At 44.9% G+C, this 18,939-nt stretch overlaps 5 non-coding genes across 5 annotated transcripts; all 5 read right to left on the bottom strand.

Annotated features, from left to right (window-relative positions):
• Nucleotides 1-755: 755 nt before the first annotated feature.
• On the bottom strand, nt 756-969 carry LOC119118489. The gene has a single exon (XR_005096732.1). It is a non-coding gene; the product is annotated as a small nucleolar RNA U3 (small nucleolar RNA).
• Nucleotides 970-14,327: 13,358 nt separating this feature from the next.
• On the bottom strand, nt 14,328-14,491 carry LOC119118484. Its single transcript, XR_005096728.1, has one exon. It is a non-coding gene; the product is annotated as a U1 spliceosomal RNA (small nuclear RNA).
• Nucleotides 14,492-15,329: 838 nt separating this feature from the next.
• Nucleotides 15,330-15,544, bottom strand: LOC119118488. Its single transcript, XR_005096731.1, has one exon. It is a non-coding gene; the product is annotated as a small nucleolar RNA U3 (small nucleolar RNA).
• A 2,040-nt stretch (nt 15,545-17,584) lies between these two features.
• LOC119118483 lies at nt 17,585-17,748 on the bottom strand. Its single transcript, XR_005096727.1, has one exon. It is a non-coding gene; the product is annotated as a U1 spliceosomal RNA (small nuclear RNA).
• Nucleotides 17,749-18,433: 685 nt separating this feature from the next.
• On the bottom strand, nt 18,434-18,624 carry LOC119118485. The gene has a single exon (XR_005096729.1). It is a non-coding gene; the product is annotated as a U2 spliceosomal RNA (small nuclear RNA).
• Between the last annotated feature and the right edge of the window lie 315 nt (nt 18,625-18,939).

An 18,939-nucleotide genomic window follows, 5' to 3' on the forward strand; every position in this document is an offset into this window, starting at 1 on the left:
GGGACTGCACTACATCCTGCACCACCTGGACACCCCAGGAACGTACGCCAGGATCCTGTTCGTGGACTTCAGCTCGGCGTTCAACACCATCGCTCCTGACATCCTCCAACAGAAGCTCATCCAGCTTGCGGTGCCTGCCTCCACCTGTCAGTGGATCACCAGCTTCCTGACCAACAGGAGACAGCGTGTGAGGCTGGGGGGCATCAAATCTGACACCCGGACCACCAATACTGGAGCCCCTCAGGGGTGCGTCCTCTCCCCACTGCTCTTCTCTCTCTACACCAATGATTTCTCCTCAGGTGACTCTCCTGTGAAGCTCCTGAAGTATGCAGACGACACCACTCTCATCGGACTAATCCAGGACGGTGATGAGGCTGCGTACAGACAGGAGGTGGAGCGGCTGCTCCACTGGTGCAGCCAAAACCACCTGGAGCTGAACTCGCTCAAGACCGTGGAGATGACAGTGGATTTCAGGCGAGACCCTTCACCACTTTTACCCCTCACTATCCGCAGTAATACTATTGTCTCCACAGACACCTTCAAGTTCCTGCATCCATTGCAGCCTGGTCATCCTGGAAGAGGGACCTTTCTATCTGTGGTCTCTTCTCAAGGTTTCTCATTTCCCCTAGCTGGAGTTTTGAGTTTTTCCTTGCCTTTTTGGGAGTTTAAGATCAGGGGATGTTTGAGAATATTTGCCATTTTTCACATGTCCTGAGTGTTGTTAGTCACCTAAATGTTGAACAGAGGCTGTGATTTACCGAAGTCAAATTCCTTGTTTGGCACACTCAAACATGGCGAATAAAAAACTCTTGAATATTGAATCTTGAATATGATAAATCATTATCCTACGCCAGCTTCACGCTCAGGAAGGAACATCAATTCTCATCATCGTAGTTAGCGAGACCGTCACTTTAGAAAAGCATTTCTCAAATTAAGCGCTATAGAAATGATCCCTGAAATTATAGTCTTGACTCCATCACGGGCGGCGGCGGGATCTCATCTGCGAGAGTACCATTTTTACCCAGAGGGCAACCTTTGTCCAAATTCACTACACCACGACTAGTAAAGGACTATGTTAGATTAGATTGAGCGTCGACGTCATTGAAAAATAACATCATGAGGCTTTTAAAAATGCCTATAGTAGCCAAACTATCAACTTTACATTGTAGACACGTTTCAGTTCTGTTAGGGTTTGCAGAATATCTTCATCGTATGATTATGTTGGAATGTAACCTGTAATAATTTACCTAGCTTGTCCTGTCTTACCAAAAGTAGTAGACCAAAGTGCTAAGATATTTTCACCTGATTGACTAGCTGCAGAGGAAGCAATCAAAGTTGCTTTGTTTCCACAAAGTCGTAAAAGGCCCCCTGCTATGCTTTGATCAGCAGGGGAGCGTCTTCACCCCATCCTGGGTTCTCACACCCCCACTTTCAACCCCACTGTGTTTCTTCTCAATAAATATGCACCTGATGAGGCCTGACTTCAGACTTCATTCGACCATCGCTGTAAGCACAGCGACGAGTGAACTCTCCGCCTGCAGGTGTCTGAAACGACTACCTTGTCTCCAGTGTGGTTCTTGCAAAATAAGTTAGAGTGAACACTACCCTAACATTTTGGTGCCGAAACCCGGGACCCTCATACCCGCCATCTGGCTGACGGAGGACGACGCGCTGTACACCGTCGACGGGCCAGCGTCCATTAGGAGGACCTGGTAAAGAAAGACCTGGGAAGGAAATCCTTCGCTGGGCCAGCGTCTTAGGTCTGCCTTCGTCTGACAGAGGTGGATTGACGGGACCCGGCAGTGCAACGAACCAGGGGACAAGTAAGTCAAAGAAAAAAGCGCTGATACGGCTTTGGTTTGTCCGAGCTATGAGATACGGCTTTGGTTTGTCCTAGCTATGAGATACGGCTTTGGTTTGTCCTAGCTATGAGATACGGCTTTGGTTTGTCCAGGCTATGAGATACGGCTTTGGTTTTTCCAAGCTATGAAACAGTTGGGATTCTAGTCCCAGTGGAAGGAACGGGCTAAGAAAAGACAGAGTCTCTTTTTCCTAATTGAAGAAGGGCGTAGATTCTTTCTTTTTTCTGTCCGTTCTTCCAAGCTGTTTGGGAGGGTTTTACACCCATCCTGGATAGGCCTAAAAATAAAAAGCGCTGGTGTTTGTGTGGTTGAGAGTGCGACTGGTAGGATAAATTGACCGCAAAGAGTATTTGGTGGAAGGTCAATTTAAACCTGCATTGAGGATCCTCAAAGAAAATAAAAAAAAAAAAAAATTGTATAAACCTAAAATACCTAATTAAGATGGGAAACAAAACCGGTAAATCCCTAGCTCTTGAAGGAGATGAGAAGTACATGGCATGTAAATTTCTTAATTGTATGCAATACATGCCAAAGTGGAAGAAAAAGTATGGAGTAGAAGGGAAGTTGAAAGTTGAAGTGTGGAAGATGGTGGTTGATGTTTTGGAGGAGAGTGTAGATAGAACGACAAAGGGACTGAAAAAGAAAAGAGAGAGAGTTGAATTGTGCTAGAATGTGGTTGAAAGCTTCACAAGAGAAAAGAGAACAAATTCAGGAGACAAAACCTGGAAAGATAAAAAGTGACGAGACCGCCATTCAATTAAGATTTGAAAAAGAATTCTGGGTGCACAGTAGCACCCCATTCGATGATGCGGCTGAGAGTGCTTATCAGCAACGTCTTAAAAACGCGCTCATCACTGTTTCCCCCCCCGACTTCGGCAACTGGGTGAGGAAACATTTGGTGGAAGTAGATATTGCATGTGTGACAACAACTATGCAATGGGCCAAATGTTCTGATGTATTTCATCTAGGCGATGATGATGATGTTGACCTAGATGAAGATACAACAGTCTTCTTTCATGGGTCCCAGCAGGCCAGAGGAAGAGGTAGAGGCCAACAAGGTCGCAGGCCGCAATGTAACTCAAAACCCCCATCAGATTCTGACAACTGTTGGAACTGTGGGAGACGGGGACACTTCGCAAGAGAGTGTCGTCAGGCAAAACAACACCTATCAAAGGGTGGAGGAAGGGGCAGAGGAAAAGCCAAATTGTCAGCGTGACTAGATTCCTCCCCTGTGATCTCTTGTGCTCCTACAGAGGAAGAAATAACAGATGTCCATATGAAAGCAAGACATGTCATTGTCAGATTATTAGAACGTTTTTAGATTGTTAAAGCTCCTGTCCATGCAAGGAGTATGACAATGCTGTTGTATGACCAGAGATCAAATTGTGTATGTACACTAAAGTTAAAATTTGCAAATCAAGTGGTAAATGAATGCAACTGGCTTCTAGAAGATAAATAAAACTTAGAATGTGCTGTCCTCGTGTGCGTGGGAGGGACCAGCTCATGATCGACCGCAGGAAATGGCCAGCCTGTGACGAATCATTGGTGCTGGGATCTACCTTACGCGCGCGAGAGCTGTGCATGCGTGTTAAAATTATGAAAATTGGCTAAACTTTTAGTGTACAGAAATTTGCTAGACTGTGGTCTATCCAATTTGCACCGCAGAACAGAAACGCTATTGAAAGATAAAAATGAGAGGAAAAGAGAGAAATCTGTTTGCGAGCAGAAACTGATCCACACTAGTGCATGTTAAGTAAGAAACGACAGAACATGCTTTCAGGAATTGGAAGAATCAAAATTGTGAATTTAAGACGTTCACATTTAATAGAAATAATTGACTGGTTGTGTTATATGATTATACAAATTTCTATATGCGAGCTGATTCTGAGAGATTGGGTTCTTCAAATTTAAAAACAAAGAAAAACTTCTGATTGATTTGCCAGCAGTTTTTTTTTGCGTGTTGAGTTTTTTTTTGGATTGGTGGATTGTTCTATCAGGAACTTTGAGATGAAAACGGTATGTGAATGTTGTGTGGTGAGCTTGGATGAATTGGGACCGATGTGATAGAAAGTCTCCTTCTTGGAGACTGTGTGTGAGATGCAAATGAGCATTGATGACTGATTGCCTGAATGAAGGGAAAATACAGGTTGAATGGTTGACGTTGTTGGACACTACTATTGAAAATTAGTAGAGCGACTTTGAAGAAAGAGTGATTTTGAGTACGTTAAATGCTAAGGAAGAAATAAATACATAAAGGAAATAAAAAGGTTGCTTTTGGATTGCTAATTAACTAGGAAAACAAAAAAAACAAACAAACTGGAGAACCAGTAACACATGCAGAAGATGTGTGAACTGGGAAACTGAGAAGCGTTTTGGAAGGAAAATCAAATTAAATGATGATAGAGTCATATGTGGTAAAGAACACATCCTCCCAGACAGTTTGTCAAGGTGTGAGACATGGGCGTCGCCATGCCTCAGAAGGAGGGAGAATGTTGTATAGAGAGTGGGAGATAAAAAAATAAAAAAATAAAAAATAAAAATAATAATTATATATATACAACACTTTACTACATATAGAATCTCTAATACATATGGCGTTGTGCCATTGAGTTAGATTTTTTTCTCAAACGTTTGCTGTAAACAATTGGAAGATGATTGAAAAGTAACTGAAGAAGCTATGAGGAAGTGGTGTAGCTGTTTGGAAGGGCACGCGCTTATGCGTTTCCCTGGCTAATCAACATTATTTAACTGATAAGGGGATGGGCAAAGGAACCATCTGCTACAGGACTTAAGGTCCGTTCCTCCAGTAACCAAGATCAGAGAATCTCCTTTAACACAGGAGGCAATAAATGGGATAGCCTCTGTCATAAATGGTCTTTGGTCAGGAGGAGTCATTCGGAAGTGCTCAAACACTTCTCGCAAACACTCTTATTTGCCCAATTCAAAAGGGCAATAAAATTAACTGGTGAATGATACAATATATGCAAGAAGCAGACGAAGAACAGTCCCTGGCAGATTACATGATCAGAACGCTCAGACTGACAGAGGTGTCAATGCAAATTTACTGCCGCCTGATCTTTCATCCTCACAGGTCAACAACCCCGTCATACCAGGAGACTGGGTCTACATCAAAGTCATCAAAAGAAAGAGCTGGGCCAGCCCACGGTGGGAGGGACCATTCCAAGTCCTGCTGACTACCCCCACCGCAGTAAGGAGGACCATTCCAAGTCCTGCTGACTACCCCCACCGCAGTAAAGATAGCTGAACGGCCAAGCTGGATTCACCTCAGCCACTGCAAGTTGCAGAGAGTGCTGGACCCCTAATTCGGAGTGGGGGGAAGTCTGACTTCAAAGGAGTCCTATCGTTTAGGGTGGGACGTCTCAATGTTGGTGAAGAAAACAACGATCCCCACTCCGCTAGGCGAGGGGATGTCCCGGCGTCTCTGCCATCCTAGTAGCAACGGGGCTCCATATGCCAGATGGATCCTCTGCTGCGTTGTGGTTGGAGCGTGCTATGGTCTATGGACTCAACTGAACAGACCAAGTGACAATGTTGACCGTGGAAAACGATGGTCACACGATGAGAACTTTGAGGACTGGTCATGGGACCCCAGAAACCCATACGAAACCAACACTTGGTACCGATACGTCAAATTCACTGTGAGATCGCACACACAGGAGGGCTGCTATGTGTGTTCCAAACTCCCTCCGTCCTCCACACAAGTTCACTTGGAGGCCAGAGCAATGAATGTCACTGAAGCGAAATGCATGGCATCCATGGGAGGAGTTGGATATCAACACCGTGCTGTCACAGTCAGTGATGCCGACCCGTCCCGCCCTGGACTTGCGGAAGGTACCTGTGATCAGCTTTTCTGGACAAATCTCAATGTGACTGTTAAAGGACGAACACGGCCGCAGGTGGCCTTCACAGACCGGCCACCTGGAGTGAACTATACGTGTTACATCCAAGGAAGTGAGACCCACAAATGCATTGACAGAGACTGCTCTCCAGGAGGGAACTGGATGGGAGCTTTGGACATCGCCACTGAGTGTCAGGATAAGAGAGCCATTTCAGGTGGTGAGGGCTCTCCGACCAACATGGCTGCACCATCAAACGGAACATACTTCATACAGAATGGCTGGTGGCTTTGTGGTCACAAGGTGTATCCGATGCTGCCCGCCAACTGGACAGGAGTGTGTGCACCAGTGTGGGTGACAGACCACACCTACAGGATACAACATCGTCAGCTGACGACAGCACACAACTCTTCTGGACGTCGCCGCAGGGCGATTACAACCTTTGACCCCCATGACCCTGTCTGGGGTGCAAATGTTCCGGACGACCATAAAATATGGCCTGTCGGAAACAAAGTTGTTCATGCGCTTTTTCCTTGGATCGGAGTTGGAAAACAATCTCTGTTAGGGTTTGCAGAATATCTTCATCGTATGATTATGCTGGAATGTAACCTGTAATAATTTACCTATTTCACCTGATTGACTAGCTGCAGAGGAAGCAATCAAAGTTGCTTTGTTTCCACAAAATCGTAAAAGGCCCCCTGCTATGCTTTGATCAGCAGGGGACCGGCTTCACCCCATCCTGTGTTCCAACACGTCCACTTTCAACCCCACTGTGTTTCTTCTCAATAAATATGCACCTGATGAGGCCTGACTTCAGACTTCATTCGACCATCGCTGTAAGCACAGCGACGAGTGAACTCTCCGCCTGCAGGTGTCTGAAACGACTAACTTGTCTCCAGTGTGGTTCTTGCAAAATAAGTTAGAGTGAACACTACCCTAACATTTTGGTGCCGAAACCCGGGACCCTCATACCCGCCATCTGGCTGACGGAGGACGACGCGCTGTACACCGTCGACGGGCCAGCGTCCATTAGGAGGACCTGGTAAAGAAAGACCTGGGAAGGAAATCTTTCGCTGGGCCAGCGTCTTACGTCTGCCTTCGTCTGACAGAGGTGGATTGACGGGACCCGGCAGTGCAACGAACCAGGGGACAAGTAAGTTAAAGAAAAAAGCGCTGATACGGCTTTGGTTTGTCCGAGCTATGAGATACGGCTTTGGTTTGTCCGAGCTATGAGATACGGCTTTGGTTTGTCCTAGCTATGAGATACGGCTTTGGTTTGTCCGGGCTATGAGATACGGCTTTGGTTTTTCCAAGCTATGAAACAGTTGGGATTCTGGTCCCAGTGGAAGGAACGGGCTAAGAAAAGACAGAGTCTCTTTTTCCTAATTGAAGAAGGGCGTAGATTCTTTCTTTTTTTTGTCCGTTCTTCCAAGCTGTTTGGGAGGGTTTTACACCCATCCTGGATAGGCCTAAAAATAAAAAGCGCTGGAGTTTGTGTGGTTGAGAGTGCGACTGGTAGGATAAATTGACTGCAAAGAGAATTTGGTGGGAGGTCAATTTAAACCTGCATTGAGGATCCTCAAAGAAAAAAAAAGAAAAAGAAAAAAATTGTATAAACCTAAAATACCAAATTAAGATGGGAAACAAAACCGGTAAATCCCTAGCTCTTGAAGGAGATGAGAAGTACATGGCGTGTATATTTCTTAATTGTATGCAATACATGCCAAAGTGGAAGAAAAAGTATGGAGTAGAAGGGAAGTTGAAAGTTGAAGTGTGGAAGACAGTGGTTGATGTTTTGGAGGAGAGTGTGAATAGGAAGTCAAAGGGACTGAAAAAGAAAAGTGAAGAGAAAGAATTGATTTGTGCTAGAATGTGGTTGAATGCTTCACAAGAGAAAAGAGAACAAATTCAGGAGACAAAACCTGGAAAGATAAAAAGTGATGAGACCGCCATTCAATTAAGATTTGAAAAAGAATTCTGGGTGCACAGTGGCACCCCATTCGATGATGCGGCTGAGAGTGCTTATCAGCAACGTCTTAAAAACGCGCTCATCACTGTTTCCCCCCCCCGACTTCGGCAACTGGGTGAGGAAACATTTGGTGGAAGTAGATATTGCAAGTGTGACAACAACTACGCAATGGGCCAAAAGTTCTGATGTATTTCATCTAGGCGATGATGATGATGATGTTGACCTAGATGAAGATACAACAGTCTTCTTTCATGGGTCCCAGCAGGCCAGAGGAAGAGGTAGAGGCCAACAAGGTCGCAGGCCGCAATATAATTCAAAACCCCCATCAGATTCTGACAACTGTTGGAACTGTGGGAGACGAGGACACTTGGCAAGAGCGTGTCATTTTGCAAAACAATACCAATCAAAGGGTGGAGGAAGGGGCAGAGGAAAAGCCAAATTGTCAGCGTGACTAGATTCCTCCCCTGTGATCTCTTGTGCTCCTACAGAGGAAGAAATAACAGATGTCCATATGAAAGCAAGACATGTCATTGTCATATTATTAGAACGTTTTTAGATTGTTAGAGCTCCTGTCCATGCAAGGAGTATGACAATGCTGTTGTATGCCCAATGACAAATGACCAGAGATCAAATTGTGTATGTACACTAGAGTTAAAATTTGCAAATCAAGTGGTAAATGAATGCAACTGGCTTCTAGAAGATAAATAAAACTTAGAATGTGCTGTCCTCGTGTGCGTGGGAGGGACCAGCTCATGATCGACCACAGGAAATGGCCAGCCTGTGACGAATCATTGGTGCTGGGATCTACCTTACGCTCGCGAGAGCTGTGCATGCGTGTTAAAATTATGAAAATTGGCTAAACTTTTAGTGCACAGAAATTTGCTAGACTGTGGTCTATCCAATTTGCACCGCAGAACAGAAACGCTTTTGAAAGATAAAAATGAGAGGAAAAGAGAGAAATGTGTTTGCGAGCAGAAACTGATCCACACTAGTGCATGTTAAGTAAGAAACGACAGAACATGCCTTCAGGAATTGGAAGAATCAAAATTGTGAATTTAAGACGTTCACATTTAATAGAAATAATTGACTGGTTGTGTTATAAGATTATACAAATTTCTATATGCGAGCAGATTCTGAGAGATTGGGTTCTTCAAAATTAAAAACAAAGAAAAACTTCTGATTGATTTGCCAGCAGTTTTTTTTGCGTGTTGAGTTTTTTTTGGATTGGTGGATTGTTCTATCAGGAACCTTGAGATGAAAACGGTATGTGAATGTTGTGTGGTGAGCTTGGATGAATTGGGACCGATGTGATAGAAAGTCTCCTTCTTGGAGACTGTGTGTGAGATGCAAATGAGCATTGATGACTGATTGCCTGAAAGAAGGGAAAATACAGGTTGAATGGTTGACGTTGTTGGACACTACTATTGAAAATTAGTAGAGCGACTTTGAAGAAAGAGTGATTTTGAGTACGTTAAATGCTAAGGAAGAAATAAATACATAAAGGAAATAAAAAGGTTGCTTTTGGATTGCTAATTAACTAGGAAAACAAAAAAAACAAACAAACTGGAGAACCAGTAACACATGCAGAAGATGTGTGAACTGGGAAACTGAGAAGCGTTTTGGAAGGAAAATCAAATTAAATGATGATAGAGTCATATGTGGTAAAGAACACATCCTCCCAGACAGTTTGTCAAGGTGTGAGACATGGGCGTCGCCATGCCTCAGAAGGAGGGAGAATGTTGTATAGAGAGTGGGAGAAAAAAAAAAAAAAATAATAATAATAATAATTATATATATACAACACTTTACTACATATAGAATCTCTAATACATATGGCGTTGTGCCATTGAGTTAGATTTTTTTCTCAAACGTTTGCTGTAAACAATTGGAAGATGATTGAAAAGTAACTGAAGAAGCTATGAGGAAGTGGTGTAGCTGTTTGGAAGGGCACGCGCTTATGCGTTTCCCTGGCTAATCAACATTATTTAACTGATAAGGGGATGGGCAAAGGAACCATCTGCTACAGGACTTAAGGTCCGTTCCTCCAGTAACCAAGATCAGAGAATCTCCGATAAAACAGGAGGCAATAAATGGGATAGCCTCTGTCATAAATGGTCTTTGGTCAGGAGGAGTCATTCGGAAGTGCTCAAACACTTCTCGCAAACACTCTTATTTGCCCAATTCAAAAGGGCAATAAAATTAACTGGTGAATGATACAATATATGCAAGAAGCAGACGAAGAACAGTCCCTGGCAGATTACATGATCAGAACGCTCAGACTGACAGAGGTGTCAAATGCAAATTTACTGCCGCCTGATCTTTCATCCTCACAGGTCGACAACGCCGTCATACCAGGAGACTGGGTCTACATCAAAGTCATCAAAAGAAAGAGCTGGGCCAGCCCACGGTGGGAGGGACCATTCCAAGTCCTGCTGACTACCCCCACCGCAGTAAGGAGGACCATTCCAAGTCCTGCTGACTACCCCCACCGCAGTAAAGATAGCTGAACGGCCCAGCTGGATTCACCTCAGCCACTGCAAGTTGCAGAGAGTGCTGGACCCCTAATTCGGAGTGGGGGGAAGTCTGACTTCAAAGGAGTCCTATCGTTTAGGGTGGGACGTCTCAATGTTGGTGAAGAAAACAACGATCCCCACTCCGCTAGGCGAGGGGATGTCCCGGTGTCTCTGCCATCCTAGTAGCAACGGGGCTCCATATGCCAGATGGATCCTCTGCTGCGGTGTGGTTGGAGCGTGCTATGGTCTATGGACTCAACTGGACAGACCACTTGACAATGTTGACCGTGGAAAACGATGGTCACACGATGAGAACTTTGAGGACTGGTCATGGGACCCGAGAAACCCATACGAAACCAACACGTGGTACCGCTACGTCAAATTCACTGTGAGATCGCACACACAGGAGGGCTGCTATGTGTGTTCCAAACTCCCTCCGTCCTCCACACAAGTTCACTTGGAGGCCAGAGCAATGAATGTCACTGAAGCGAAATGCATGGCATCCATGGGAGGAGTTGGATATCAACACCGTGCTGTCGCAGTCAGTGAGGCCGACCCGTCCCGCCCTGGACTTGCGGAAGGTACCTGTGATCAGCTTTTCTGGACAAATCTCAATGTGACTGTTAAAGGACGAACACTGCCGCAGGTGGCCTTCACAGACCGGCCACCTGGAGTGAACTATACGTGTTACATCCAAGGAAGTGAGACCCACAAATGCATTGACAGTGACTGCTCTCCAGGAGGGAACTGGATGGGAGCTTTGGACATCGCCACTGAGTGTCAGGATAAGAGAGCCATTTCAGGTGGTGAGGGCTCTCCGACCAACATGGCTGCACCATCAAACGGAACATACTTCATACAGAACGGCTGGTGGCTTTGTGGTCACAAGGTTTATCCGATGCTGCCCGCCAACTGGACAGGAGTGTGTGCACCAGTGTGGGTGACAGACCACACCTACAGGATACAACATCGTCAGCTGACGACAGCACACAACTCTTCTGGACGTCGCCGCAGGGCGATTACAACCTTTGACCCCCATGACCCTGTCTGGGGTGCAAATGTTCCGGACGACCATAAAATATGGCCTGTCGGAAACAAAGTTGTTCATGCGCTTTTTCCTTGGATCGGAGTTGGAAAACAATCTCTCTTCATCGAGACACTGAACTATCGTTTTCAATCCTTTGTGAACCTCTCACTGCAAGTCGATGATGGACAAAATAGAGAGATCCAGGCTATTAGACTAATGGTCTTGCAAAACAGGATGGTTCTGGACTTGTTGACGGCAGCACAAGGTGGTGTGTGCCACATCATTGGGACTTCCTGTTGCACATACATTCCAGGAGATAACGACACGCACATCAAGGAAGCCATGAACTCACTGAGGAATTTACAGCAGGCCATGTCGGAGGATAACATCCCACATCAATGGGATTTCTTTTCATGGCTATTCTCTGGCGCGTGGTGGCAGTTGCTGTTGAAACTTGTGACTCCTGTGCTTGCTGTGCTGGTATTGTTGTGCTTGTTTACGACCTGTGTTATCCCGTGTTTGATGTCTGCTGTGACAAGGTTTGTGTCTTCTACCGTGGCACAAGTGCATATACAACTTCTTAGAGATGACTGATGTGATGACTATGATGTGCTGCGAGACGTGGATTGCGTAGATGCTGTTTAGCTCAGCATTCTTTTACAGAAACTTGATGATTTGACCATCGAAAATGCCTTGCAAGTGATGGGTACAATGATGTACTGTTTCTGTGTTTTTCTTTTTCTTTTTTTTATTGATAACATTCTGGTCGCCTAAGGCAAAGGGGCCGTGTAACTCTTTTCCTGCATTTTAATCTGGCCGCAGGTTTTTCAGTTGCACACAAAATTTGGACTGGAGCATTGAGGGAAATGCCTCGTCTTCACTGGAAATTATTGCTGTCATTGTATTTTCTTTCTTGTGTTTGATTGATTGGGTTTGACATACTCATATGATAAAACAGGGGGGATATGTTAGGGTTTGCAGAATATCTTCATCGTATGATTATGTTGGAATGTAACCTGTAATAATTTACCTATTTCACCTGATTGACTAGCTGCAGAGGAAGCAATCAAAGTTGCTTTGTTTCCACAAAGTCGTAAAAGGCCCCCTGCTATGCTTTGATCAGCAGGGGACCGGCTTCACCCCATCCTGTGTTCCAACACACCCACTTTCAACCCCACTGTGTTTCTTCTCAATAAATATGCACCTGATGAGGCCTGACTTCAGACTTCATTCGACCATCGCTGTAAGCACAGCGACGAGTGAACTCTCCGCCTGCAGGTGTCTGAAACGACTAACTTGTCTCCAGTGTGGTTCTTGCAAAATAAGTTAGAGTGAACACTACCCTAACAATCTCTCTTCATCGAGACACTGAACTATCGTTTTCAATCCTTTGTGAACCTCTCACTGCAAGTCGATGATGGACAAAATAGAGAGATTCAGGCTATTAGACTAATGGTCTTGCAAAACAGGATGGTTCTGGACTTGTTGACGGCAGCACAAGGTGGTGTGTGCCACATCATTGGGACTTCCTGTTGCACATACATTCCAGGAGATAACGACACGCACATCAAGGAAGCCATGAACTCACTGAGGAATTTACAGCAGGCCATGTCGGAGGATAACATCCCACATCAATGGGATTTCTTTTCATGGCTATTCTCTGGCGCGTGGTGGCGGTTACTGTTGAAACTTGTGACTCCTGTGCTTGCTGTGCTGGTATTGTTGTGCTTGTTTACGACCTGTGTTATCCCATGTTTGAAGTCTGCTGTGACAAGGCTTGTGTCTTCTACCGTGGCACAAGTACATATACAACTTCTTAGAGATGACGGATGTGATGACTATGATGTGCTGCGAGACGTGGATTGCGTAGATGCTGTTTAGCTCAGCATTCTTTTACAGAAACTTGATGTTTTGACCATCGAAAATGCCTTGCAAGTGATGGGTACAATGACGTACTGTTTCTGTGTTTTTCTTTTTCTTTTTTTATTGGTAACATTCTGGTCGCCTAAGGCAGAGGGGCCGTGTAACTCTTTTCCTGCATTTTAATCTGGCCGCAGGTTTTTCAGTTGCACACAAAATTTGGACTGGAGCATTGAGGGAAATGCCTCGTCTTCACTGGAAATTATTGCTGTCATTGTATTTTCTTTCTTGTGTTTGATTGATCGGGTTTGACATACTCATATGATAAAACAGGGGGGATATGTTAGGGTTTGCAGAATATCTTCATCGTATGATTATGTTGGAATGTAACCTGTAATAATTTACCTAGCTTGTCCTGTCTTACCAAAAGTAGTAGACCAAAGTGCTAAGATATTTTCACCTGATTGACTAGCTGCAGAGGAAGCAATCAAAGTTGCTTTGTTTCCACAAAGTCGTAAAAGGCCCCCTGCTATGCTTTGATCAGCAGGGGAGCGTCTTCACCCCATCCTGGGTTCTCACACCCCCACTTTCAACCCCACTGTGTTTCTTCTCAATAAATATGCACCTGATGAGGCCTGACTTCAGACTTCATTCGACCATCGCTGTAAGCACAGCGACGAGTGAACTCTCCGCCTGCAGGTGTCTGAAACGACTACCTTGTCTCCAGTGTGGTTCTTGCAAAATAAGTTAGAGTGAACACTACCCTAACAAGTTCATCCACCGGCCGTGAGCACTGATGACGAATACTTTGTATTGTCCATCGATCCATTTTCTGTACCGCTTGTCCCCACGGGGGGTCGCGGGCGTGCTGGAGCCAATCCCAGCAGTCATCGGGCAGTAGGCGGGGGACACCTTGAAACGTTTGCCAGTCAATCGCAGGGCACACAGAGACGAAAAACCGTCCGCACTCGCACTTACGGGCAATTTGGAGCGCTCAATGGGGCCTATCATGCATGTTTTGGGGAAATGGAAGGAAACCAGAGTGGAGAACGTGCACAATGCAAACAAACAGGTCGGGGAAGGGAGTTGGAACCGAACGCTATGAGCAGCAGAGCAAGCGTGGACTCACAACGACACGTTTTAAGAGTAAACATTTCCATAGAATCGCCATCAAGTGGTGCGTTTTATATTTGGGTGAAACGCAATTGATTATTATTTGGTTACCATTTACATTTTGATCAGGGGAGAGCGCGAACGCAGTCCCCCACTACCAGAAATTATGCAATCGAGATTCCCACATTTGGGGAATTCGCAGGGGTCAGCACAACCGGAGTGCAATGGCTGAGCCTCACCCTGGGTGAACGACCTTCTTGATCACGGTATCTCCCCTCCCAGGTAAGTATGAGTTGTACAAGTCGCCGGGGCCGAAGTCTTTACCGAGGTAACAGTAATACTATTCTCTCCACAGACACCTTCAAGTTCCTGGGAACCACAATCTCTCGGGACCTGAAATGGACTGGCCACATAGACTCTGTCCGGAAGAAGGCCCAGCAGAGGCTGTACTTCCTGAGACAGCTCAAGAAGTTCAACCTGCCGCGAGTGCTTCTGAAGACCTTCTACACTGCCATCATCCAGTCTGTCCTCTGCACCTCCATCACTGTCTGGTTTGGATCGGCCTCCAAACAAGACAAGCACAGACTGCAACGGACAATCAGGACTGCTGAAAAAATCATTGGAATCAACCTCCCATCTATCCAAGACTTGTACCTGTCCAGGACCAGGAAACGTGCAAGGAACATCTCTACAGACCCTTCTCGCCCAGGTTGCAGTCTGTTTGAACTACTCCCCTCCGAACGGCGTTACAGAGCTCGGTACGCCAAAACCAGCAGACACAGAGACAGCTTCTTCCCCCAGGCTGTTGCTCTGATGAACTCACACCACTCTTAGAGTCTCAGAGTCATTACTGAGCAATAACATCCTGCTCTCCACACCTTTTTTGAATTTGTCTACACTGTTTGTACTATGTGTCCTCTCTGCATCCATTGCAGCCTGGTCATCCTGGAAGAGGGACCTTCCTATCTGTGGTCTCTTCTCAAGGTTTCTCATTTACCCTAGCTGGAGTTTTGAGTTTTTCCATGCCATTTTGGGAGTTTAAGATCAGGGGATGTTTGAGAATATTTGCCATTTTTCACATGTCCTGAGTGTTGTTAGTCACCTAAATGTTGAACAGAGGCTGTGATTTACCGAAGTCAAATTCCTTGTTTGGCACGCTCAAACATGGCGAATAAAAAAACTCTTGAATATTGAATCTTGAATATGATAAATCATTATCCTACGCCAGCTTCACGCTCAGGAAGGAACATCAATTCTCATCGTCGTAGTTAGCGAGACCGTCACTTTAGAAAAGCATTTCTCAAATTAAGCGCTATAGAAATGATCCCTGAAAGTACCGTATTTTCTGGACTATAAGGCGCACCTAAAAACCTAAAATTTTCTCAAAAGCCGACAGTGCGCCTTATAGTCCAGTGCGCCTTATATATGGATCAATTGATGAATTTGTTGATCCATACTGGTTGTACACAGTGCTCTGCCAAAATGTTTCAGTACGTTTTAGTACGACTAGTAAATTACAAGGTCGCATCGCTTCCCAACATTACGGCAACTGTAGTCAGCGGGCGTCACCGAATAGCTGTTGTACCCGCGAGGCTATTTCATTTCAAAATAGGCTGCTCCGTTAATGTTTCGAGTAAATTTACGGATTGATATGGAAGTGAAACATAGGTAAGCAGTACCAATGTGTTAGATCGAACTTTAGTCAGTTCCGATCATTTTATAGGAGATCGTTTGAGAAACGCGATTGTTTACACTTTGCTGAGGCTCATGGGAGATTGCGAGCTGAGGCTCATGGGACTTTGCGGATGGCTAATGCTATAACGATAGCTGCTATACGTACCAGGCTATTTCATGTCAAAATAGGCTGCTCTGTTAATGTTTCAAGTAAATCTACGGATCGATATGGAAGGGAAACATAGGTAAGTAGTACCAATGCGTTAGATCGAACTTTAATCAGTTCCGATCATTTTATAGGAGATCGTTTGAGAAACGCGATTGTTTACACTTTGCTGAGGCTCATGGGAGATTGCGAGCTGAGGCTCATGGGACTTTGCGGATGGCTAATGCTATAACGATAGCTGCTATACGTACCAGGTTATTTCATGTCAAAATAGGCTGCTCTGTTAATGTTTCGAGTAAATCTACGGATCGATATGGAAGGGAAACATAGGTAAGTAGTACCAATGCGTTAGATCGAACTTTAGTCAGTTCCGATCATTTTATAGGAGATCGTTTGAGAAACGCGATTGTTTACACTTTGCTGAGGCTCATGGGAGATTGCGAGCTGAGGCTCATGGGACTTTGCGGATGGCTAATGCTATAACGATAGCTGCTATACGTACCAGGCTATTTCATGTCAAAATAGGCTGCTCTGTTAATGTTTCGAGTAAATCTACGGATCGATATGGAAGGGAAACATAGGTAAGTAGTACCAATGCGTTAGATCGAACTTTAGTCAGTTCCGATCATTTTATAGGAGATCGTTTGAGAAACGCGATTGTTTACAGAGGGCTCGTTGGTTATTGGCTAGTGGATGCATACCGCAACCCTAGTCAACCTCAGTTTGTTGCAGTATAGCTTCTATTTTATGCGCCTTATAATCCGGTGCGCCTTATATATGGACAAAGTTTTAAAATGGGCCGTTCATTGAAGGTGCGCCTTATAATCCGGTGCGCCTTTTAGTGCGGAAAATACAGTATAGTCTTGACTCCATCACGGGCGGCGGCGGGATGTCATCTGCGAGAGTACCATTTTTACCCAGAGGGCAACCTTTGTCCAAATTCACTACACCACGACTAGTAAAGGACTATGTTAGATTAGATTGAGCGTCGACGTCATTGAAAAATAACATCATGAGGCTTTTAAAAATGCCTATAGTAGCCAAACAATCAACTTTACATTGTAGACACGTTTCAGTTCATCCACCGGCCGTGAGCACTGATGACGAATACTTTGTATTGTCCATCGATCCATTTTCTGTACCGCTTGTCCCCACGGGGGGTCGCGGGCGTGCTGGAGCCAATCCCAGCAGTCATCGGGCAGGAGGCGGGGGACACCTTGACACATTTGCCAGTCAATCGCAGGGCACACAGAGACGAAAAACCGTCCGCACTCGCACCTACGGGGAATTCGGAGCGCTCAATGGGGCCTATCATGCATGTTTTGGGGAAATGGAAGGAAACCAGAGTGGAGAACGTGCACAATGCAAACAAACAGGTCGGGGAAGGGAGTTGGAACCGAACGCTATGAGCAGCAGAGCAAGCGTGGACTCACAACGACACGTTTTAAGTGTAAACATTTCCGTAGAATCGCCATCAAGTGGTGCGTTTTATATTTGGGTGAAACGCAATTGATTATTATTTGGTTACCATTTACATTTTGATCAGGGGAGAGCGCGAACGCAGTCCCCCACTACCAGAAATTATGCAATCGAGATTCCCACATTTGGGGAATTCGCAGGGGTCAGCACAACCGGAGTGCAATGGCTGAGCCTCACCCTGGGTGATCCACCTTCTTGAACACGGTACCTCCCCTGCCAGGTAAGTATGAGTTGTACAAGTCGCCGGGGCCGAAGTCTTTACCGCGCACACCATCTTCAGTCAGAGGCTAATTTGCTACAAAAGTGTGAGCACACATATTCGGTGGATGAGACAGCATTCGTAGAACTGTTAACATAGTACACCTTTAGTCATTACAAAACCAAAACATTATAAATTAAGTAAAAAATAGATTCAAAAACATTACCATCATGCTTTGCTTCTTTTTCTACTGACTTTGTTCACCTCCTTTTTCTTAGAGTCCCCATCTAGTGGTGATGGCAGCAACCATAATAAACCATAATAAATGAAGTCAAAACATGCCCATCATGCATTGCCTCTTTTCACCTGAGGCCCCTAAAACGGTATGAATTTGTATTTATTGAAAATCTCCAACATTACCGCAGAAAAATATATATATTTCTTTTTCTGAACAAGTTTTGAAAATTAAATTTTCTTAAAATTTTGAGAACAAGAATTGTACTAAAAATTCATGGAACAATGATAGGAAAATCTCAAACAATGAAAGACATTTTAATCATTTTAGAACGGTTACGTAAATTCTTGCTGCCGCTCAAGTCGAGCCGTCATGAACTTGAATCAAACCCTATCAAGACGTCATTGACTTTCTGCTTTATCCTGTGAGAATAAAGCTAACGGATTGTGATGTAAACTACTCTCGATTTGACCAGTAGAGGGGGGTGCACCGTTCCTGGAGGTACTGCAATACCAGGTCGATGCGTGGAGTGGACGGAGCAAGCACCTATTCCAGCTCCCTGTTCCAAAAATGAATTTAATATATGGTCCCCGGATAGGGGACGTATCAGATATTAAACTGATAAGAACAGATACTACACTTGATCTTAGCCAAAAGGCCGAGAAGCGATAACCAAAACTGGGTATGAGGAAACTACTTCAATAAGGAGACTACCAATTCAAGTTACGGTTTGAATATATCGACTCATACTAATGCCACGTACCGACCACCCAAACAACAACTATTAACAGTCTGGAATGATAATGCGTCACTGTGCTGTTTTCAACCTGCGCATCGATCAACTGGTTGCAGATTTTCGTGTGTTCATGTAGGTTTAGTGTCAGTTGGTTCACGTTGACCCAATAGAATAACGATGAACTGAGCTCCTGATGGGAATAGCTTTTAATGACCAACAAAACGAATTAGTCATTCGCCAAAAACAATC

The sequence above is a fragment of the Syngnathus acus genome, chromosome 24, assembly GCF_901709675.1.
Source record: "Syngnathus acus chromosome 24, fSynAcu1.2, whole genome shotgun sequence".
NCBI classification, from domain to species: Eukaryota; Metazoa; Chordata; class Actinopteri; order Syngnathiformes; family Syngnathidae; genus Syngnathus; species Syngnathus acus.